General features: G+C 44.5%; 1 protein-coding gene and 1 pseudogene across 2 annotated transcripts in view; both read left to right on the forward strand.

The window, feature by feature from the left end:
- LOC310788667 (protein shisa-8) overlaps nucleotides 1–7500 on the forward strand; it is a gene marked incomplete at both ends in the record, with an annotated part of 198836 nt that overhangs the window by 172624 nt on the left and 18712 nt on the right. The gene's annotated exons all lie outside the window — the stretch shown is intronic.
- On the forward strand, nucleotides 5632–6444 carry LOC310788674 (phosphatidylinositol transfer protein alpha isoform pseudogene; annotated as a pseudogene). Its single transcript has one exon. The product of its transcript is annotated as a phosphatidylinositol transfer protein alpha isoform pseudogene (transcript).

Below are 7500 nucleotides of genomic sequence, written 5' to 3' on the forward strand. Positions count from 1 at the left end.
TTAGGTAATTAGGGCAATTACGATGCACTTTTTTAGGCTATACATGAGGGCAGAATTCAAAATACTGTCAAAAATTCAGTTTTTGACATACAATTCTTAGATTTTGCACACTTCAACTACTCTGACAGCAAAATCTTGTCAATTTTTTTCGTGGAGATTCAAGCTTTATTTAGCAAGAATTTGCATTAGCTGTTTAAAGTACCATTTACAGTAAAACATTTTGATGCACTGTGGGCTCAATTTTTGATCTATCAAAAATATGTTTGATGCTTTTGTGGAGGACAGTCTAACGATGCAGATGCTGGAGTTTGGTGTCGTTTGAAGAAAAAATGTGGGAGGAGTAGCGTTTAATTAGTTTTACAGTTTTTGCAGTTTTGCTGTCTTTAGACTTCATAATTGGCCATAGGTTGCAGCGTACAAAAGTTTCTCCTCATTTGGGCACACATTTCGGTGAAAGTGCCAAAGCCGTAGCCCATATGCCTGATTTGTTATGAATTTTCAAAGTTTGAAACTTTAGAGGGTCGCTGTATCGCCACCATCAGGACTATTGGCGCCAAATTCACGTCAACTTAGTTTGGCATGGGACTGGATGGACCTTTGTGCAAAGTTTGGTTTATATCATGCATGGGAAGTCTGACTTCCTGGGAGAAGTGAAGATTCTGTGTCACTTGAGGTGTTAGGATCGGCTTGTTTACCTTTCTTTGCAGCATGTAGTAGCTTTTTCATCATCTGATTCCGTTTTTTGTTGCGAGGCATCTGAAAACATTACAAGTAGAAATCAGTATATTCACAAACAAAAGACTGCTATAGCCTATGATAAACCAGAGACATTTAACACATTCACTGCCAGCCATCTTTCAAGACCCGAGGATTCTTTTCTGCTAAGATTTTGTGAACACAAAATATCTCAAAAGAACTAATAGAATGTGTGCTTTCTCTGTCTAAAAGAGTTAGTTTGTAGAGTTAGTAGTTATGTAGGCATTAGCACTTGAATACAGCATGGTTTCAGCGTCTGAAAATTTAAGCTGAGATAAATAGCTTTTTGTGAAATTCGATAGAACAGTCACTTTAACCATTCATTTTTGGCATCAGTAAGACGTCAGACATCTAAACAATAGTTTTGAACAGTAATTTCCTCCATAACAGCAGGAAACCCCCCTCTACTTCAAACTCCTCCCTCCGTGTGTGTTCTTCTTGGCTGCAGCGGGCGTGTCACAAGCTCGTTTCTGCTGCTGCTGCTGCTGCTGCTCCTGTCTGCTGGCGGCCGCTGGGCGAGGATGGGCTTGCTCGTTTCTTTTCGTTTCGGTTGAGAAACCCCAAGAAACGGGGTTTCTTTTGCGATTCTGGTCTTATTTATGCTGCGTGTTTCAAAGTGTGTTGCACCCATAATCTATTATGCAAATTTGCAATCCCCCACCGCCAGCAATCAGCGCGAAAGCGTTTTCGCCAATCCATTTTACAGTATGAGAATGGTTTCATCGCGCGTTCCCCTGCAGTTTTGGCTCAGCTTTTTCTAGTCTGGAGAGCACTGTCGCCACTTAGTGGGTCGGTGGAATGGGTTGTACACGTTCGGTGCTCTTTTTTTTGACGTATTAACACGTCATTGGCAGTCAACCGTTGGATTTTTTTTGACGTATTAACACGTCATTGGCAGTGAACGTGTTAATATAAATACTTTTTGAATTTTCTTCTGTCATACCAAACGTGATAATTTTCTTCTTGGTCTACCATTGCATAAATACAACATTGCATTCATACAATAAAACGTTATAAGTTACCACTCATACTAGGGTTGCAAATATATTATTATTTTTCCTCTCCAGAAAAAGTGCACAGACATACAAACAGTCACCCACACAAGTTGATGTTATGTAGAGGAAGGATGAGCGATTAATAGATGACATCATCAGTGATGTCACAACACTGATGACATCATTGATGACATCATCAGTGATGTCACAATGCACAATTGTGCAATGTTGCATAAATACAACATTGCATTTAAACAATAAAACGTTATAAGTTACCATTCATACTAGGGTTGATAATATATTATTTTTCCTCTCCAGAAAAAGTGCACAGACATAGCCTACAGACAGGCAGTCACACACGCAAGTTACTTGCCTCCTTGCTGTTGTGAAGGAGTGGATGAGGTACTGAGAGAGCTGATGTTAGATGCACTGGAGAGGGAGGCTGAGTGACTAGTAGCCACTTGGGAAGCTTGTGTCTTCTCTGTCCTAGAGTGCAGCTGAACCCTTGCTTCCTAAAACACAATAAAACACTATCATAAGTTAGCACTCATACTAGGGCTACAAATATTTATTTGTCTCTAGAAAGGTGTACAGACAGACAAACAGACAGACAGACACACGTTACTTGCCTCCTTGCTGTTGTAGAGTCGATGAGGTACTGGGAGAGCTGATGTTATGGAGAGGAAGGCTGTTTTCAACCGGCTTTTGCTCTGGAGATGCTGGATGAATGCGGGATGCTGGCACGAGGTGAGTGATGACTGCACAAGTGTGATTTAAGCTGTGGTGATGGGGGCTTTATATAGTACCAGGAGAAGGGCATTTATGATGTCATTTATGATGTCATTTATGATGTCATAACTGAGGGTGACGTCATAGAGAAGGTGACGTCGGAGATGGTGACGTCTTTTCGTGACGTCATTTGGGCTGAGGGGTATGATAGCATGGGGTGTCTACCTATGCCTTTTGGTCTTCCATGATTGAAATTCAGTCTAAGACTACACTTCAATCATGAGAGACAAGTAAGACATTTTAACAATCTTTATTGAATCAGAATAGACAGTTTGAGTATGGCGTATGACTCCATGATGTGACGCTCCTCTTGCTATGAGAGAGGGGGGCGTCAGTGCTGTATGAGATAGAAAATCCCCCAAAGGATAAAAACACGATTTAAAAACACGATTTCAGACGGACAAGCCCGTCTTTTTATTGTCACACGGTTACACATCAACACATGCACGGAGGGCCACAAACACACACATGCTGACGGTGGCCGGTGAAATTTGTCCTCTGCATTTAACCCATCCTGGCTTTGTCCTTTCCTCCGGAGGGCAGGCCAGGAGCAGTGGTCGCTTTCTCGTACAGCGCCCGGGGACCGACTTCGGATGTTGTCGTCACTGGTCGGATGACGATGACGATCTGATCTTCTGCATGTTTTTAATGGGGGGGGGTTATATACGGAGGAACCCCCCTGGGGGAGCATGGGGAGAACATGCAAACTCCACACAGACAGAATGTGTGTGTGTGTGTGTGTGTGTGTGTGTGTGTGTGTGTGTGTGTGTGTGTGTGTGTGTGTGTGTGTGTGTGTGTGTGTGTCCTTGAATTACATGCAATATGATCTCATATTGTTTTGTGCAACAACAAATGTGTGTGTTTGTTATTGTGCAAGTGAACCATGCCCTTGCCTTATGCAAAGTGTATTTCTGTGCTATTTGGATGTGTGAACATCAAAAGGTTCTACAAACACACTTAAAAAAAATCTGCAGCATTACATAACAGGGGCTGATAGGAAGCACAAATGGTTCAGGAGTTTAAAACCATAACCAAATTTGAAATCGGGTTGCATCACACACATAAAGAGAAACTTAAATGATGGCTTTACCGGTAATTATACAACAGGTAGTTCCGGCCGAGCAATTTGATTGGACAAGAGGGATCTTACGAGTGCCTATATTTCACGATAATGCACTGGCGCTTCACTGTGTGTAGGGTAGGCTATATCACTCCGCTTCACAGCTGCTCTAATCAACAAAACAAACACCAGCCACGTGAACGTCATTCAAAGCGTAACCGAGAGCGCAAAGATGGATTTTTTTCCTAACATAACTTTTGACTTAAACTATGAATGCTCGTCAGAAGAGGACGAGGGGGAGCAACATTCTTCTGCGGAAACCTCCAGGGGCCGGTTGCACCAACTGGTCTTAACTATGCCTGGTCGTAACTCCTACGTTGGTCTTATAAGACCATGGACTTACGCCTGTTGCACCAACACGGCTTGGTCAGTATGCTGGTCGTAGCCTGCGGCCTCGTGCCTGCGACCGAATCACAGCAGTGCCAATATTAGCCAACAATGCACTCCCTCTCGTGTGATATTGCTTAATCAACCCACTTTGTATCATATACTGTATATATATAATCTCGGTAATATACAGACATAGGCAGTGTTTTACCTTCTCTCGCTGTTTACCTCACGGAGAAAAATGCTCCTGCTGCTGTCTGCAGAAACTCCGCCCCCTCCAGCTGCATTAAGGCTCGTTAAGGCTCTCAATGCGATTCTCCATGGATGTGTGCATACTTAAAAAATTTAAATAAACAATAACAGCCACCCTCGGAGCAGATTCCACGTCTCCAGCAGAACTTCCGCAGCTCTGTTGTGACACGTGACATAAAATGCGTCAGAACATAACGCTTTGCCAGAGGAAATGGGAGATCTCCGTGAGGAAAACACAGGCAGGAGGCAGTCACGTGATCATGGGGAGGCAGGAGGCAGTCACATGACCATGGGGAGGCAGTTTTCATAGGCTGTTTGTTAATATAACATAGCGATCCTATAGCCATGTGATAATGTTGCTAGGCACCAGTGTTGGGACATTAAAGTTGACGTGATGTCACTGTGCAGATACTCACAAACATCAGACAGTGGAATTCTGTGAGGAATATAAAAAGTGAGTGATGTCATCAGGGATGATGTTGCACGCACAGACACACACATCTCCCACGAGTTGCCGATCGTGACACTTGACATTTTGACATCAATCGGCACACAATTGCGCAACTGAGCAAGCTCAGCCCAAGTGATGTCATCAGTGAGTGATGTCATCAGTGAGTGACACAATTACTGATGATGTCATCTGGCTGCCTGGCAAAAATATTGCCAGGCAAATATTGTCCTCAGGGTTGTGAGTCAGTCAGCCTTCCGAGAGACGTCACTTTGTGATGTCATCAGTGAGGGATTTCATCAGTGACGTCATCAGTGAGTGATGTCATCAGTAATGTCACTCGTGTGTGTATGAAATGTGCTTTCCTCCTTTTTATTTTATTTATAATAAAATTGTCTAGTAAATCATACAAATAAACTTGCCTTGCTTAGAAAAACAACCCGACCAGTTGCCAATTGAGAATTTGGGATACTTGCTCAGCTTGATCATCTTCCTTCCTTCAGACATAGCCAGACGTAGGCGGCGGCTAAGCTGCCTGGCAAAGAAAATAGTGATACTAGTTTATTTGGCGTAGTAATTAGTAATGAGGTTATTTAACTAGTGTATTTGGCGTAGTAATTAGTAATGAGGTTATTTACTATTTATTTCCACTCTGGAAGGTGGTTTCAAAATGTGTTGTTTCCTAAGCCCAAATTCGCCGTCGCCCTCTAAAAGGTAGGCATTAACGATACAATAATTCCCCGTCACCATAGGAAACCGTCCTCGTGTAAAGTGCCCCAGAGACATCATTTAGTGTTTATGTCACTGTTGTTGACATTGTGACATCATCAGTGATTCATCAGTGAATAGTGACTACGGTAATGATGTCACTATTGACATAATGACTGTGAAAAGTCATTGCTCGAGTGAGCCGTATTGAGCGATCGATTTACTGCGCCTCTGAAATGCTCATAAAGGAATTTCGAGTGATCCTTCCTATCTCTGTGGAGGAGTACAAGGTCGGCCAGCTGTATGCTGTGGCTGAGGCCAGTAAGAACGAGACAGGCGGAGGAGAAGGCGTGGAGGTGCTGAAGAACGAACCCTACGAGAAAGATGGAGAGAAGGGACAGTACACACACAAAATCTATCATTTGCAGAGTAGAGTGCCCCGATACATCAGATTCTGTGTGCCGGCATCGGCTCTCACCATCCATGAGAAAGCCTGGAATGCGTATCCCTACTGTCTCACAGTCTTCACTAATGAATATATGAAAGAAAACTTCCTGATCAAGATTGAGACATGGCACAAACCTGACATGGGACACCTTGAAAATGTACATGGGCTTGATGCAGAAACCTGGAAGAAGGTGGATATAGTCTATATTGATATCGCGTGCACGACCCAAGTGGACCAGAAGGACTACAAGCCAGATGAGGATCCTTCTAAGTTCAAGTCGACAAAGACATCTCGAGGCCCTCTAGGACCAAACTGGAAGAAGGAGCTTCCTCAGAAGACGGACTGCCCACACATGTGTGCCTACAAACTGGTCACTGTCAAATTCAAGTGGTGGGGCCTGCAAAATAAAGTGGAGAACTTCATTCAAAAGCAACATCAGCGTCTGTTCACTAACTTCCACCGTCAGCTGTTCTGCTGGATCGACAAGTGGATCGAGTTGAACATGGAAGACATTCGTCGTATGGAGGAGGAGACACGCAAGGAGCTCGATGAGATGAGAGTCAATGGCCCAGTGAAAGGAACGGCGCCTCTAGAGGACTGAGGTGATAGCGACTTCGGTATCATGGTAAATGGTAAATGGACTTTATTTATAGAGCGCATTTTATATAGTCTATCGACTACCCAAAGCGCTTTTACATGAATGCCTCACATTCACCCATTCACACACCGACGGCGTCTGCAGCCATGCAGGGCGCTAACTGCTCGTCGGGAGCAGTTAGGGGTTCAGTCTCTTGCTCAAGGACACTTCGGCACACTGCCGGGAGGAGCCAGCCTCGAAGCGTGAACCTTCCGATTCCCAGGCGACAGCTCTACCTCTTGAGCTAATGCCCCCCCTCATGCCCCGTGTGGGGAGGGGGGGGGGGGGGGGGGTCATGTGTGATGTGTGGGACTAGATGGACTGAAGCCTGGATATAAAGTCTTCGGCACTGGAGGTTCCACTCCGGTATGATCTTGACAAAGGAATTTTTGGTTATGTCACATGATGTCCCGATGGCTTTGAATTTCTTGCTGTGCTTGGCTCTTGCCTGTTGTATAGCGGGTATGAGGGCCGTGGCAGGCACTGCAACATGATTCTGGTAAAGGTCACAGCTGGTACCAGCTGGTACCAGCTGTGACCTTTGATGACTCCGCAGATAGGGGTCCCAGGGTGTGTAGCAACACTCCAGTGTAGACCCCACATGCTTCCTAGGGGCAGAAACGCAGGTTATGTACTGTAAAATCAAGTGAAGTTTGCCGTTCGCCTTCATGGCGATATTGTGGATGTGTGTCTCCCACTTGAGTTTCGAGCTCACTGTGAGTCCCAGGTATTTGGCGTTTGTGACTTCCTGTAGGATTTGGCTGGCCAGTTCATACATCTTTTTTTTCCTGCTGATGCACGTGATGAAGCGCTTCTTCACGTTAAATTGCATTCCCCACATTCTAGACCAGTCTTGTAGTGCATTCAGATCCTGCTGGAGTATTACTTGGTCTTCGGGGCTCCTGATCTCGCGATATACTAAGCAGTCGTCAGGAAATAGACGGAATGTTACAGTACCATGTAATACACGGCGGCAGGTCGTTTATGTAAATGAGAAACAGAGTGGCCCTAGGACCTTTC

Source organism: Poromitra crassiceps, assembly GCF_964638095.1.
Source record: "Poromitra crassiceps genome assembly, chromosome: 13".
In the NCBI taxonomy this organism is placed as follows: domain Eukaryota; kingdom Metazoa; phylum Chordata; class Actinopteri; order Beryciformes; family Melamphaidae; genus Poromitra; species Poromitra crassiceps.